Source organism: Poecilia reticulata, linkage group LG18 (genome assembly GCF_000633615.1).
Source record: "Poecilia reticulata strain Guanapo linkage group LG18, Guppy_female_1.0+MT, whole genome shotgun sequence".
Lineage (NCBI taxonomy): Eukaryota > Metazoa > Chordata > Actinopteri > Cyprinodontiformes > Poeciliidae > Poecilia > Poecilia reticulata.
Genome location: NC_024348.1, coordinates 10,571,987 through 10,586,389, shown reverse-complemented (window position 1 = coordinate 10,586,389; position 14,403 = coordinate 10,571,987). Strand labels below are relative to the sequence as shown.

Here is a 14,403-nt window from a genome sequence, read left to right as displayed (position 1 = left end):
CACACACACACACACGCACCCACACACACACACTCACACACACACACACACACACACCCTGGAAATGCTTTGAAGACGTGCAGCAGCACACGAGAGAGGATAGAAGTAGCATGGGGGATTGGCGAGGGGGGAGCCGAGGAGAGGAAAAAAAGTTTGTTCAACTCTGTGAGCCAGAGAGGTCACAGGAGCAACCACCAGCCTCAGAGCGGTCTCCATGGAGACGAGTGTGGCAGCGTACAATGAGGCTGAGATAGAGTGATGAAAGAGAGGGAGAGAGGGAAAGGCCATGGAGGGGAGGGAGGGGGAGGTTGTTGGCGTCAAGGTTCACTTGGTGTGTACTTGTGTGAGAGTTGCTGCTGGAGGGAAGGGGTGTGTTTGTGTGTGTGGTGTGTGTGTGCGCGTGTGTGTGTGGACCGGGCAGTTTCCACTCAGAGGGACAGTGGGACGTGTGATGGTGGCGAAGCCAAGCAGGACTCCAACTTTCTTCCACACCAACGGGAACTTTTCTGCTTTCTTGTTGCAACGGAGACTAAATCTAGTTCTGCAAAGCAACCCATGGAGGAAAACGATACACTTAAAATTTAAAGGGATGCGAAATTCACTTTTTGCACATTTTTGTATTTTTAAAAGTAGCAAAAGCACTTAAAAAAATAAAATAAAATGAAATGAAATAAATCACCCATCCAGACACCAGTATGTTTCTTGGTCTCTGGAAAATGAGCTGTTTGAAAAACCTCAGCTAGCACAGCCCATTACCTAGCAACCCCAGCAAATCCCAGCCCGTTACCTAGCAACCGCAGCATATCCCAGCCAGTCACAGGATTTCCCCCAGTGTATTATAAACCTGGCGGGCCACCAGGCTGAGCATTACTTATTTATTTAAGTCTTTTTAAAATGTTTGCATTTTTAAGACATCAAAGTTGATGTTCAGGTCTTAATCTTCCAATCTTTTAATAACACATAATTATCAAGTGATATTTTCAACTCAAAAACATAAGTTGAAGCACCCAACCACCAGGCTTAGCAAGTTTTCTGGGGGAAACCATGCCGTCACTTACCAACCCAACCGGAGGTCCAGATCGCTTTATTTGGTGAGCTGGTTTTGCCGCAGTATGTACTGCACAATGGCTGCTGGAAAAAAACAAGCGTTTTGATGTCTATTTACCTTTCAGAAATCCCTTGCTGTTTTCTTGTCGGTTGTGCAGGAGGCTCCACGTCTGCTTTTCAAAGATGTACTGTTGTATAATTGGGAATTTGTTTGTGTGCTATTTTCTCGTGGGAGTGTAAACATTGGGCTGGGGGAGGGTGGCGTGGCCAAGTGACAGAAACCCTAAAACGTCTCATTCTGAAATGAGCTCAAAATAGGCAGAACTGTGCAAACTAATCTCTCATTTTCTGACAATGAATTAGTGCTAAAAAATATTATGAACATGTTTGTGTAGATCTATCCTAACCCATTCAAGGAAGCATAATAGGTCGCCTTTTAACCAAACACAACACCAGTTGTTGCTCGAAGGCAACGCGCCTCGATTTTCACAGATGAATCAGAACTGATACCTGGTTTACAAGCCCGGATGGTGTTCGAGTGGCGGTGCCACAAAACATAATGGTATCTTGTTCCCAGTAGTTCCAGTCTAGCCCCAGGTAGCTCTAAAAGCAGTTAATTGGCCAGCTTTGTCTCTGGCAACACTTGAACCCTTTTAGCCGAGGGCATGGACTGTCAATGAGCGGCCCAGTTTCTGTTCATGCCAGTCCAACTTTTCCCCTCTGTCTCTTTTTAACAGGCATTCCTCTGATTTTACACTTGAAAACCGGCTGCCCCGGACACTGCTGCTCACGCTTTGATAGAGACGTAAAATATGTTGTGGGATGGGGCGGGGTGCTTTGAAAGCCTTAGAAAACAAAGTTCAGCTCACTGCTTTGACGTACGCCAGCGAAATGGGACGTGTTTTGAGCCCGGAGTCTGTTTGACCCATTGTTGCAAGCTGAGCCAATTTCTCCCCTGATGGATTGAAACCAACCAAACATACAAACGTGGCAGATGAGGTGAGGAATTACCCGATGAACTCCTTTTTACATTAGGTCACATGTAAACCAAACCAAACCAAACCAACTTTATTTAAAAAGCACCTTAAAACAACCACAGCTGATACAAAGTGCTGTACATTTAAACACAACATAATAATAATTTTAAAAAAAACTTACAGTTTTAAAACATACAACTTAAAACTAGATCCTGCTGGTGTTGAAAGCCAAGTAAAACAGATGGGTTTTAAGATTAGCTTTAAACCAAAAACTTCAATGTATTTTGTTTGGATTTCCTGTGATAAAGTGTATAGTTTCACTTCCTTGTAAAAGAAAATGACTTTTTACGAGTCAGAATCTCAAAAAGTGTTGTGCATTTATATTCTGTTCCCTTTACTATATATGTATCTGTGAGGGTATGTAGTATATCTGAAAATAAAAGAGTACAACCCAACTATAAAAATATTTATACACATTTACATGACCACCACCAATAATCAAAGAAGCAGCCCAGTGGCCCAGTCAATCACAGAGTTATTGGTACTTTTGTCAATGCGTTCAGGTGCTAGGTGCTGCTGTAAGTTGAAATAAATTCATTCAAATGTCCTAGGAGACCACTGCACCTGGTAAGACCTAGTGGAGAAACACCAGCAGATGACTTGGCTTCCCAAATCATCGCTGGCATCGTATTAACTTGCGGCAGATGTGCTGCCGTTCCAACTTTCACATCCCGGTCTGCCCTTTAAAAACATTCCTGCTTGCATCCGGATGCTAGCTTGATATTAGCTCCTCTGATTTTCTGACTGACCTGCCATTGGCTGCTCATTAGAAGACCAAGTCAAAGGTTTTTGCCTGTGCATTTATTGGAGATGTCTTACGAAGCTGTGTTTGACCCCTCCCAGCAGCAGTGACACTCAGTCAGGATGTCTCTGCCTTTCCTGCACTGATTTTCACTTTCTTTTTAAAACGCGGCTGTGACAGACCACTGAAGTTCACTGGAGCTCAGCGTCAGGCGAAAGGAGCGGCCCTTTAACGCCTCCATTTTCCCCTCAACTTTTTGTTTTGTTTTGCTTCCTTCCACCATTTGACTGCGGCCAGTTTGTCCTCTCTCCCCGTCTCACTTTCCTGCTGTCCCTCCAGCTCACTCCTCTCTCACTCCCCTCGCCGTCCTCTCGTCCCTCCATCCGTCCGTCCGTCCTTGGTGCCCAGGTTTTTTGGGAGTTGGCGTGGTTCCTGTTTGTTTTCAGCCATTTTGGGGACTTGCAGTGCTCGTAACAAACTGCTTAAATGGCGTCCTCTTGCTTGCCTGCTCTCCCACTCCCGTCTCCCTCTGCCTCTCCCTCCCTCTCCCTATCGCTGGGCTTTGTGTATATAAAGTATCTCTATGTGTGTGTGTTGGAGAGAGTGAACAACACTTCCAAATAAAAAGAAGATTGGATTCAGAAGAGGGGGGGGGGAGAGTCAGTTCAGGGTGTGTAGATCTGTGGAGGATTCACTTGCTGGATAATTTAGGGGGAAAAAAAGAGCAAAACCAGTAAGAATTTCTCTTTTCAAGGAGGAAAAACTGGTGTGAGAGAGGAGAAAAAGACAGAAAGCAAGAAAAGGGGGAGTGAGTGAAGGAGAGCAAGCAAGTTCGAGTGTGAGAATCACTCCTGCCCTCTGTCTTCACACACTGCTGGCTGTATGTGTGTGTGCACCGCCTCTCCCTGCACTCTCCCTCTCTCTTTCTCTCTCTCTCTCTCTCTCAAACACACACACAGCAACTCACACACACACACACACTGAGGCAGGCGTGCGCACTCACAGACCGAGGGGGAGAGAGGGAGTGTAAGGGGAGAGAACACATCGCAGCAGAGATGCAGCAGGAGGTTTTCCGAGGTACGTTCTCTTCTATGCTCGCCTTCCTGAGAGACAGACAGGGAGAATAAGAGGAAGAGAGGCTGAATTTGGTGGTTTTCCTGCTTGTTTTTTCTTTTTTTTTTCTGCTTCACTCCGCTGCTGCTGCTGCTGCTGCTGCTGCTGTGCTGGCGGCTCTGCTCCGTGCATGAAGAGGAGGAAAAGGTTTTTATTTTACTCTGCGTGTGTCGGGGTGTGAGGGCTGGTGGGTGTGTGTATTTATGCAGTGTGTCTGTGGACGCGTATTCCAGAGTGTGCGTGTGTGTGTGTGTGTGAGTGTGTTTATGCTGGGTCTGTCATTGTGTGTGTGTGTGTGTGCGCGCGTGCGTGTGTGTGTGTGTGTGTGTGTGTGCCAGTAACAGGCCTCGTCTCCCTCATCCTCCCCTCTGGTTGCTGACGCACCACGCAGTTCTTTTTCAAGAGCGATGACTCGCTTTCAGACTGCGATGAAACTTTTAATTTATCGAAGCCTCTTGCGTGTTTGTGATGGAGATGGGGTGTGCGGCGGCGGCGGTGGTGGTGGGGGGGGAGGCGGACAGTGCCGTATACACAACAGAAGAGGCGGTTAGACGAGATGGGAGGTTTGTTTTGGGGCTCCAAATCCTGTGGGCCGGTCTCCCACCTCCGTCTGTAAACTCAGCAACATCATAGGAAGTGTTATGGAAGTTCCATGTAAATGATATCAAGCGTCAGCCGAGCGGTTCTGGTCTCTGGGTTCAGTTCTGGGCGGCCCAGATAGTCCTCCATTTTGACCAGCCTCGTGTTTTTGCTGTGTGTTTTTTTTTTTTTTTTCTTTCTCTCATGAAGAGCAGCAGAGGGCACATTGATGTCCCTGACTCTGCTGCTGCTGCAACCCTGAGCCTCGCTTCTTTTCCAAAACAACACAGCATCTGCTGCCAGCTACTCCACATTCCAGGTTTCCATGGATGCCAAGTCAAGCCTCGGTGCTCAACGTATGGAAAATGTGATGCGCGCTGCCACAGACCCGCCAGGGTCACAGGTCGCACAATAGGTAGAGCCGTTTCTCGCCGCTTTTGAAGTGTCAAAAGCAGGACGATGTCTCCTCTATTTTTAGCCGTTAGCGAGAGGGTGACACATCAAAAAACAGAAATATTTGTCGTTGGGGCCGTCGAAAGGTCTCGAGTACAGTTTTCACTGGCTATAAAAGTTAATTTGATCAAATACCACAAACATAAAGGATGTGGACGTGTTCAGGAAGCTGCAGCAGAGCTTTGGTTCTGGTAGAAGTTGCAGTTCCTGGTGATCACTGCAGCCCTCTCTGCTTTGCTAATTCTGCAAACTCGAGATGCGTGGATCAGGTTTTTCCTACCCGATACCGTTTTCCGATTTTTTTTTTCTAACATTTCAGCAGCCTCTACCTTTTTGACTGATTCCTATTTTTTCTATAAAAAAAACACAAACACATAAAAGAGATCAAATGTAGCCTTACAGCTAACTGATAAAGGGATTATAAGATTACTCACATTTATGCGTTATCGCAGTGAAGCCCAAAATTATTTATGCACTTTTCAGATTTATGTTTAAAGTAATATTTTAATTTTACTAACGTTTATTCTTACAGGAAGTGACATTAACATTTCGAAGCTGCCCAGTCAAACTTGAATCTGATAGGGAACCTGTGAAGGGAGCTAAAGATTAGGGTGATTACTCTGAGGCCTTCCAACTGCAAAAACTTTTACCCAATTAGCAAATACTGCTAATAAATGTTTTTGATGATTAAGAATGACATAGATTATTTTCCAGCAACTAATTTTTTTAAATTTTGCTTTATAAATTAGAGCCTCTTTCAAATCATCTCATCTTTTATGAGACATTAGTCTCATTTCCTCTCAAAAATATAACGTCGAATCCAAAGCTGCCTGGAGTATGAATAATTCTGGCCTAGGTTTGTTAACTTTTATCTGATTTTGATGGCTGACGGCACAAGCAGGGAGAAGCTTTGTTTTGAAATGCTGATGCGCTGAGCTATATACCTTTAGCCTTATTAGCATGTAGCTTTTAGCTTTCAAGAAAATCAGCATGTTTTAAGGGCTATTTTGTATAACTTGGTGGCAAGACAGAAAAGGAAAATCACCCATAAAGCAGACATTACCAGACTACCAGTGATTAAAACACTCTGAGGAATGAAGTTTGAACGGTTTGGATCCCTGCTGGTCCTACAGCTCCGGCTCGGTCCAAGGCCTGTTCCGCTTGAAACTGTTTTAAGCAAAACCACAAGGAAGTACGCAGCAAAACAACCTCTTCTGTGTCCAGACACAGCGTCTTAGTCGGGTCATCATTAGGGAAACTCAGAGTGAGCGAAGCTTAGCTGCTCGGTCATGGGTTTTTTTTCCCCCTGATAACGACTGGTGGAAAGAACCAGCTGTGGCTTGACTCTTCTTCCATCCGCTGTGGAAACAAAGGCAGTTGTCGTTCACAGGTTCGCTTGGAACGTTGTATATATGCTGTGTATTATAGATATAATATAAAATCAGCCTTGTAAGGCTAAATAAAGTGCATTAGAGGTCATGCTGCAGGTTCATGCACTTATATACTCCCAAGTCGTGTGAGTGCTTAGTTTGGAATAAAATATAAAGATATGAAGAAACAATTTATCTGTTGTTCACCGATCAAGGCTGATCACATGCTAATGGGCTCGTTCTGATCTCTTGACATTTGATTGGTGCGTCTCTGCTGAAACGATACTGGGTCGTTTGAAACTGCGAACTCCCACAGGGACTTCACGTCGCCTTCAGGAGAGATTGCATGTGTAAGAATTATCTAGGGGGAAATTGCCTCAAAAAGGTCACCAGTGTTGTGCCACCGCTCACTAGGGGTGTTTTTTTTCTTCTTCTTCTTGCTTTTGCCGTGTCCCAATGCCTCCCGTGATTCTGTTGCAAGGAGATAAATTAGGAGAATTACATGCCGAGCAGGGAGCTAGCAGAGCATGGAGAGCGTAGCTCCTCAGACATGGGCATGTTTGCTGGTGCATGGCCTGGCAGACGAGGTGGGGGCGCAGTCGACCCTGCTGAGGGAGGACATGAAAGACGAGCAAATAAAAAAAAAATAAAAAAGAAACGTGAACATGAGACGGACATGTTTGAAGTTACCCCAACAAACCCCCGACTCATGCCTCCTCAATCACAGCCGCCGCTCGTTGAGCCGCACCAGCTTCCCCTCGCCTCCTCCCTCCTCTCCGTCCCATCTGGCTGGCTCCACCACGCTGTCTTGGCCGGGGGGTTGTGCAGAGTTCAGTAGCCGTTGTTGCTAACAATACTCCCCCCCCACCCTCCCCACACACCAACTGCTGCCTCGATGGTTAGCCCCTTCTGGCTGACCCTCAGTGGGGAGACAGGCCAAGCCAGCCAGCCAGCTCCTCCCTCGTCCATAACGCTCGTCACCGCCGGCTCACCGGCTGGAACACCGAGACCCCCCCACACGCCGCCTCTCAGGCACCCCCCCCCCCAACACTTCACCCACACAAACACCAGATGACACCATCAGTCATTTCATTGGCAACAACATTTAAGCGCTTTAGAATCTTAAAGCAGAGCAAAAATAGCAGGAACAAGGCGGGAAACAGTCGTTCCCGCAGCGGTGTTTTCCTGCAGCTTTGTTTCCGTTCGCAGACTGGTACTTATTGACATTTCAGGTGTGTTCGCAGTCTGGCCGTTTTCGCACTTCATGTCAAGAGAATCAAGGTCAGATGCTGTCTGAAGCTGTGCTTCTTTTCATACGAAGCTAACAGCAGGTGACTGTCTGGGTCAGACATGTTCTCACAACTGGAAACGCCGTGTTTGGTTTAGACGAGGGTGTTGCCTGGTTTGCAGGGTTCACGATGCCCACATGCTGGCTCTTGATTTCCCCAGCTAGTTAGCACGCTAACCTCACACAGCCTAAGCTGTTTACATGTTAACTAGCTACTGAGTGTCCACCAGATATTCCAGCTTAGGTCAGTATTTACTAGACCTTACCCAAGTCTGTTGCTGAAAAGAGCGATGTGAACGCTTTACATGAGGTCTGGTTGCTCTGTAAAATGGTAGGAGCGCTGCAGATAAACTTTAGCAATTATACCAATTCGATCCCTGCCGCTACGACGTAAGGTTGGTCCAGAGCCGCAAAAATATGTACTTGAAAGATTTACTTAATGAGATTAAGCTAACGTTTATTTCCATTTTCACATTTTAGAGCAAAAGGAATCTTCTAACTTTTACAAGCAAAAAAATGTTTTTGTTTTGTTGCGTGAAGCTAGCTGAGTTAGCCGTGCAGAAATATGGAAAATTAAGAAAGTTAAGTTGGCCAATTACAAATTTAAAGTACACAGTTGAAGCTAAAAAAAAAAAACGTAATTACTTCCTATTTAACCTCACAGTGGAGAGGTCAAAAAGCCAATGGGAGGAGAAATATTGTACTTCCCCAAATGGCATTAAAACGATTACTATAGCTGGATGATAAATTGTCCCAGAAGTTATTGCAATAAAAGATAATATTGCTTTGAGACCATTTTAAAGTAATATAATAGTAATAATGGCACAATAATCAATCAATCAACTTTAAACTCTAGTGAACATTTAAAGATTGGAAATGGAAGACATTTAAAAATTCCAAAATAAATAAAGAAAACAACAGAAACAACAAATAAAATGAAAGGCGAAGTCTGCAAACAAAATTATTTTCCGCCAAAGGGACAATTGAGACCAAAACACCAAACTGAAGACTTTTATCATCCGGTTTTTTTGGTAAAGAGAGAAAATTGATAAATCAAGCAAATGAAAATGATTGAGTCTCTTTTAATTTATCATGCGATTAATTGATTTATTGTTTATTGTGACAGGCCTAACTATAGCTGTTACAGCATATCCTAACTACATTTTCTTCCAGCTAATTGGAAGGTTTCCATTCTGCAGTGCCGTGTTGGATGGCTGCTTATCGTGTAACAGGTTTAGGTGCATTTTTAGAAGATGTCACGCGCTCCGTTTCACACCTGATCAAGGTGCTAAAAAGCTGCAGCCTGGAGGATCTTCCCAGAGTCCTGAAGAGGTCTTGTGGTGCACATTGATAAAGCATGATTGTTTTTAGTGTTCAGGTAATTCCCCACAGGGAGGCTGTTGTTGTTTATTACCTTAGTAGCATCATAATTTGGCGTCTTGAGTGAAGCACAAGGAAGCGTGGTAACACCGTTGTGTTCGGTGGGCCTGACACCCACTAGTGTGGGTTTTACATCAGAGAACTCGGAGCAAGATTGCAGTGTCATGACACCCACGCTAAGTTAATGCACTGCTCTGATATTGTGCCTCGTCGTTATTTTGCAAGATGGCAACCCTGTGCTCTGTGCAGAAAGAAAAAAAAAAACCCTACAGAAAACCTGCATCCTCTCATTCTGCTGACACACCGATGAGCGTCCTGATGCTGTTTTGTTTCTCGACAGCGAGGCCGAAGCCAACGGCGTGTAAAGCGTTCCTAAACGCTTGGAAAACTCACACGTTTGCCACAAGGTCAGAGAAGCATCCTGGTGGAGGCGTGACGCTCGTGGCAGCAGCTTTTGCCAAGAAAGCAGCAGGAAAAAGTTCTTTGGTGACTCCTAGGAGCGGAGCGGTGTCATGATTTCTGGCGCAGTTAAATGCGGTCTTCCATAATTTGCCGTGATCCACCCACATTCAAAGAGTCATGGAGGTCACAGAGTTTATGGACACTGCAGGGCGGTCTCAGGGCCCGGCTCACAAAGAGAGCACACCAGACAAGATGGCAGTGAGACGTAACGACGGCGAGTCAACGGGCAGCTCACACTCGCGTTTTAATTCCTCAAATACCGGCTTTATAAACCGCACACTGGGCCGCAAGTCTTCTTTTCTTGAAGCTTTACAAGCTAATGTTAAAAGCTACTGCTTTATGAGCAAAGATAGTTTACTGTTTGGCTTCCGTTAATAGTTTCTTAATAAATAAAACATTGTTCATCTAATACTGCAGCTGGAGCAAAAAGGTCTCAGAAGCGTGAATCCAGCGTTTCTTTCCAGCATTTTTTATGAATGAAAGTTGATTTGAACCTTGACATACTTTTTCCCTGCAAGTCTGAACCACTCACTGGATAAAATATTTTCCAACGTAGGCAGAGCGAAAAACTGAAAGGGCTGTTGAACTTATTGACTTTTTTTTAATGAATCCAGACATACTTGCATGTGCTATTGTCGTCCTATTTACTAGCTTAAATCCAATTTAAGCAGCATTTTCTCCTTGAAGTAAAAAACAATATTATGTTGCTTGTGGTTTACACTTTGCAGGATTTCCTTCCAACATGAAGGAAAGAGGGGTTTGGGGGGGGCGGGAGGGGATGTGGCTGCTGGATTCTAGCGGCTATTTGTCTATCAACACAAGTACGAGTTTCAGCGAGGAATAAGCAGATTGCTCAACGTCTGGTTCAAGGCCTCGAGTCGATGTAGCAGCCAAGCTCCTCTGCCGTCCGGCCTTCTGTTATGCAAGTTCTGTTAAGATGAGAGCGGACGTTCCTGGTGACAGGCTGCTTAAATGCCTCTTTCCGTAGTGCAATTATAAAGCTTTTGTCGTTCATTAACCAGACAAGCAAACCTGGATTTGTGACGCATTTATTTCTCCAACACTGGGTAAAATTTACTTGTTTGTCAGCCGGTCAGATAGGAAAAAAAAAAAAAAAAGAAAACTGACAGCAAGGCGGTGATCTTTCTGGCTGCTAGTGATGCCTCTCTGTCATAATAAACTTGGAGGTGTTTTGCATGATGTGCTAGGAGTCTTGCTCATAATTTGTCCTGCAAAATCTTAGCACCTCTACCCTCGCTCTGCGGTTCTGCACTACCACAAGCTGAAATAGATGAACTTCTCAAAGACCAGGCGCCTTGTTTGTCTGTGCAGAACATCCTGTTGCAGTGGGGTCTGGAGCAAGGGCAGCAGTCATTCTGTTTCTTCATATATCAATATAAATCTAAATATAAATAGCTTCCGAGTTCTCCTGGTTGCATTTACGGGTTTGTCCGTGAGGCGGATAGGTGGATTTAATGCTCCTGGATGTTTGTGCCCGCTTATTTTCAGCAGAGATAGCTCAGAGGTTGGAGCGGTTGTGCTCACATTTCGATGCGTGCGTCCGTGAAGTCAGCACATCTAAAAGCTCCCTCTCGCAGCGAGACGGCGTGTCGTGCAGCCTCTGCCTCTACAGCGACTACGTGCGTCACAAGAAGATAAAGGGAGAGAGAAAAAAAAGAAAGAAAGAAAAAAAAAAGAGGGGGCGTCATACGCATTTTCCTGTCCACGGCCATCAGATGAGATGGTGAAATTTTTAGCATCAGCTCCGTCTCGCAGCGTGTCCGCCTACTTGTAGCAGGCTGGCGCTTGCCATAAGGGATTTCCTGCACGACATCTATTGCACAGCAAATCTGAGTGACAATAAAGGCCTGTATCAAAACAGAGCGACAAAATGTGGCTGCAGGCCTGGCGAACAGGACCGGGGCGTCTGAGCTATTTTAGGCCCGGGTCTTAAATAAACACGGACTGGTTTGTGCGCTTAAAAAGTGCTTCAAAAGGCCCGTTTGTTTTGGTTTTTACTGCTCCTCTTTGTTGGCGCCACTTCTGTGTCCAGCAGCAGATCGAGCTGCACTCTGATTCAACTTTTGGTTTTGAATATCATTTACAAAAAGGGCTTGTTCGTGTGGAACCACTTTGGTTAAGTGCCTCACAAAAGTATTCAAACCCCTATTTTATTTTATAGTATTATTGAGCTTTTACGTCATAGAACAAGACAAAAAATATTAAAAAATTCAAGTGTAAACCTAAAAACATCTGCTTTTATTCAGCTCCCTTTCTGTCAGAGACACCCCTAAATAAAATCCGGTGCAACCCGTTGCCCTCGGACGTCACTAAAGGTGACCTGTTTGCAATTTAATCGGCGTATAAAAACAGCCGTTGTGTGAATTCTTCAGAGATTTTTTGCTCAACAAAGATAGAGGAACACGGCAGACAGGTTCTGGATGAGCTGGTGGAGAGATTCAAAGCAGAGTTAGGTTACAAAACAATATCCGAAGCTTTGAACATCCCAGGGTCGAATCCATCATCTGAAACTGGAAACTATGGCAGCACAATGTGAAAAAAAAAAACCCCAACAAAAACAAAACAGGAAATTGTGATGCTGTTGTTTAACAATTCCTTCATTTCTCTTTGTTTTCTATTGTTGCGATAACCCAATCGCTGTCCTTGAACTGAAACACGTTGATACTAAAGGTCTGTTTGAGGTCAGAGCATAAACGCAATGAGAAACTGTGCTAATGTATTCATGTCAAGGAGAGTTTCAATGCCTGGCAAGTGAAATATAACAGCTTACCAGGTTTTGCATCCAAGCGGTGCTTCGCAGTTGTGAAATTTGATACCAAAGAATTCAATCATTTTCGCAACTCTGCTGTAACCTGCGAGTTGCAGAGATTTGACTGTCCAGCGAACTAACTGTCTCGGTAAGGAGAGCATTAATCAGAGAAGCAGCCAAGAGGTTTGGGGTGACTCTGGAGTAGCTGCAGAGATACACAGCTCAAAGTAGGAGAGTTTATCAGTAGAACCACCAATAGCTGCTGCACAAATCTGTCCAGATGAGAAACCATCATTTAAAGAAGCTATAAGATCAGAAAGTTTTAACATGCAACATTTTATGTGCAGTGTTAAACGCTGAACACACCAAACACACACACGCACACACACACACACACACACACACACACACGCACGCACACACACACACACACACACACACACACACACACACACATAATCATATCCAGTTCAAAGTCAAACAGGCATCTTAAAGGCACNCACACACACACACACACACACACACACACACACACACACATAATCATATCCAGTTCAAAGTCAAACAGGCATCTTAAAGGCACGAATGTCAAACTCAATAAATAAATTTCACATTTCAGTTTAAAGTGCTTCACATGTGGAAAAACAAAAGTCAATTAACAAACAAAAGAAACAAGAAAAGAAAAGCTTCATCACACTGGCACAACAAAGAGAAGTAATGAAAAGTCGTAATCCAGTCCAGACTTAATATATTTTACAGTTACTGTTAATGGCAGGCAAATCAAAAATAAATGGGTTTTTAGTCTTAATTTAAAGAAGTTTTGTGTTTGAGCAGTTTTGCAGTCTTGAGGAGGTTTGTTAATTTTAATTTGCATCAAGCTCATAGTTATTCTTGGTCTACAGACGCTGCTAATTTTCTTTCCCTCTGTGATTTATATAATATTTGTAGAAATAATCTAACCTGCGATAGAAATTTATATTCAGATTTAGTTTGCGTCTCAAACTGAGATGTTTGTAAATTTAAATATGAAAAGGAGAAAAAGGTGCTCAATTATGAACATGTTTTCTGCCTCTGACGACTGAAGAGAGAAGAAAAACATTTATGTGAAGCTTGGTGAAGTGAATGTGGTTGAGGACGAGTTTCATTTTCTATTTCCTGGCGTTGTGATTTTAGAAATAATTCGATTTTCAAGATGCCGCAGAAAAACCCTGGTCTGTTCTGCTTGTCCAAAGCGCATATGCTAAGTTGGCTATTTAATGAATAGACTTTTGTCTTAGCAACATTTATTGAACAAGCTTGGCAACGAAGATGCAGAGTCATTTATAATTTATATTTATAAAAAAATTATAATTAATAATATTTCGGAAATGTTCCACAATGTTTGGGAAGCTTGGTCAGTAGCTTTCTTGTTACAGTTTTAGATGTATAAATGCATAGTGTCTTGTGAGTCTTATTGCCACCTTTCTAAAATAATAGCCACAGTCGTTCAGTGACAAAAGGGAATTTTATTTCATTTGTTTAATTTCTTATTTTTTATGCATTTATTTTTTGCCAAACTCACTTCAGGAAAAAAATGTCTTATGCCATCATTTCAGGGCATTGACAATAAATTTGATTTATTTCTCTGGTTACGCCACAGTCTGGCCAATATTCACTTTACTTGCAAGTGCATTTTTAAAAGTATTGTCAACAACGCTTCTCCTGACATTTCCAGTCTAACTTTAAAAGGTTTTCCTTTACCTAACATAACATAACACAAATACTAGTTTTTATAAATAATAAGAACAAAACGACTTACTGGTTTTGCAGTGGGGAACCTCCGGCCTTCCTCTGATTTGCACTGACTGTGTCTCTAACACAGAATCCCTTCATCCAATCGGACTGACCTTAAACTGTTCTGCAAAGTGGAAGGAGTAACGTTATCAGAGTCTAGATGTCCAGAGCTGGCAGAGACACTCCCCCCTCCCCCAAATGTTTGCAACGGTCACAGCAGCACGACATACGTGCAATGACTCAGAAAACTGAATGCGAATTGACACCACGCTTTTCGGATTTAACAGATAGAAATGGCAAAGATTTTTATTAGGAAAAAAAAAACCATAAATCCACGTCACTGCGATTCTCTGTTTTGTTCTACCCCACAGAAACTAGCAGTGGAGTTT

General features: G+C 43.7%; 1 protein-coding gene across 1 annotated transcript in view; it reads left to right on the top strand.

Moving 5' to 3' along the window:
* The window catches only part of zbtb4 (zinc finger and BTB domain containing 4), a 29,149-nt gene that overhangs the window by 4,103 nt on the left and 10,643 nt on the right, over window positions 1-14,403 (top strand). The gene's annotated exons all lie outside the window — the stretch shown is intronic.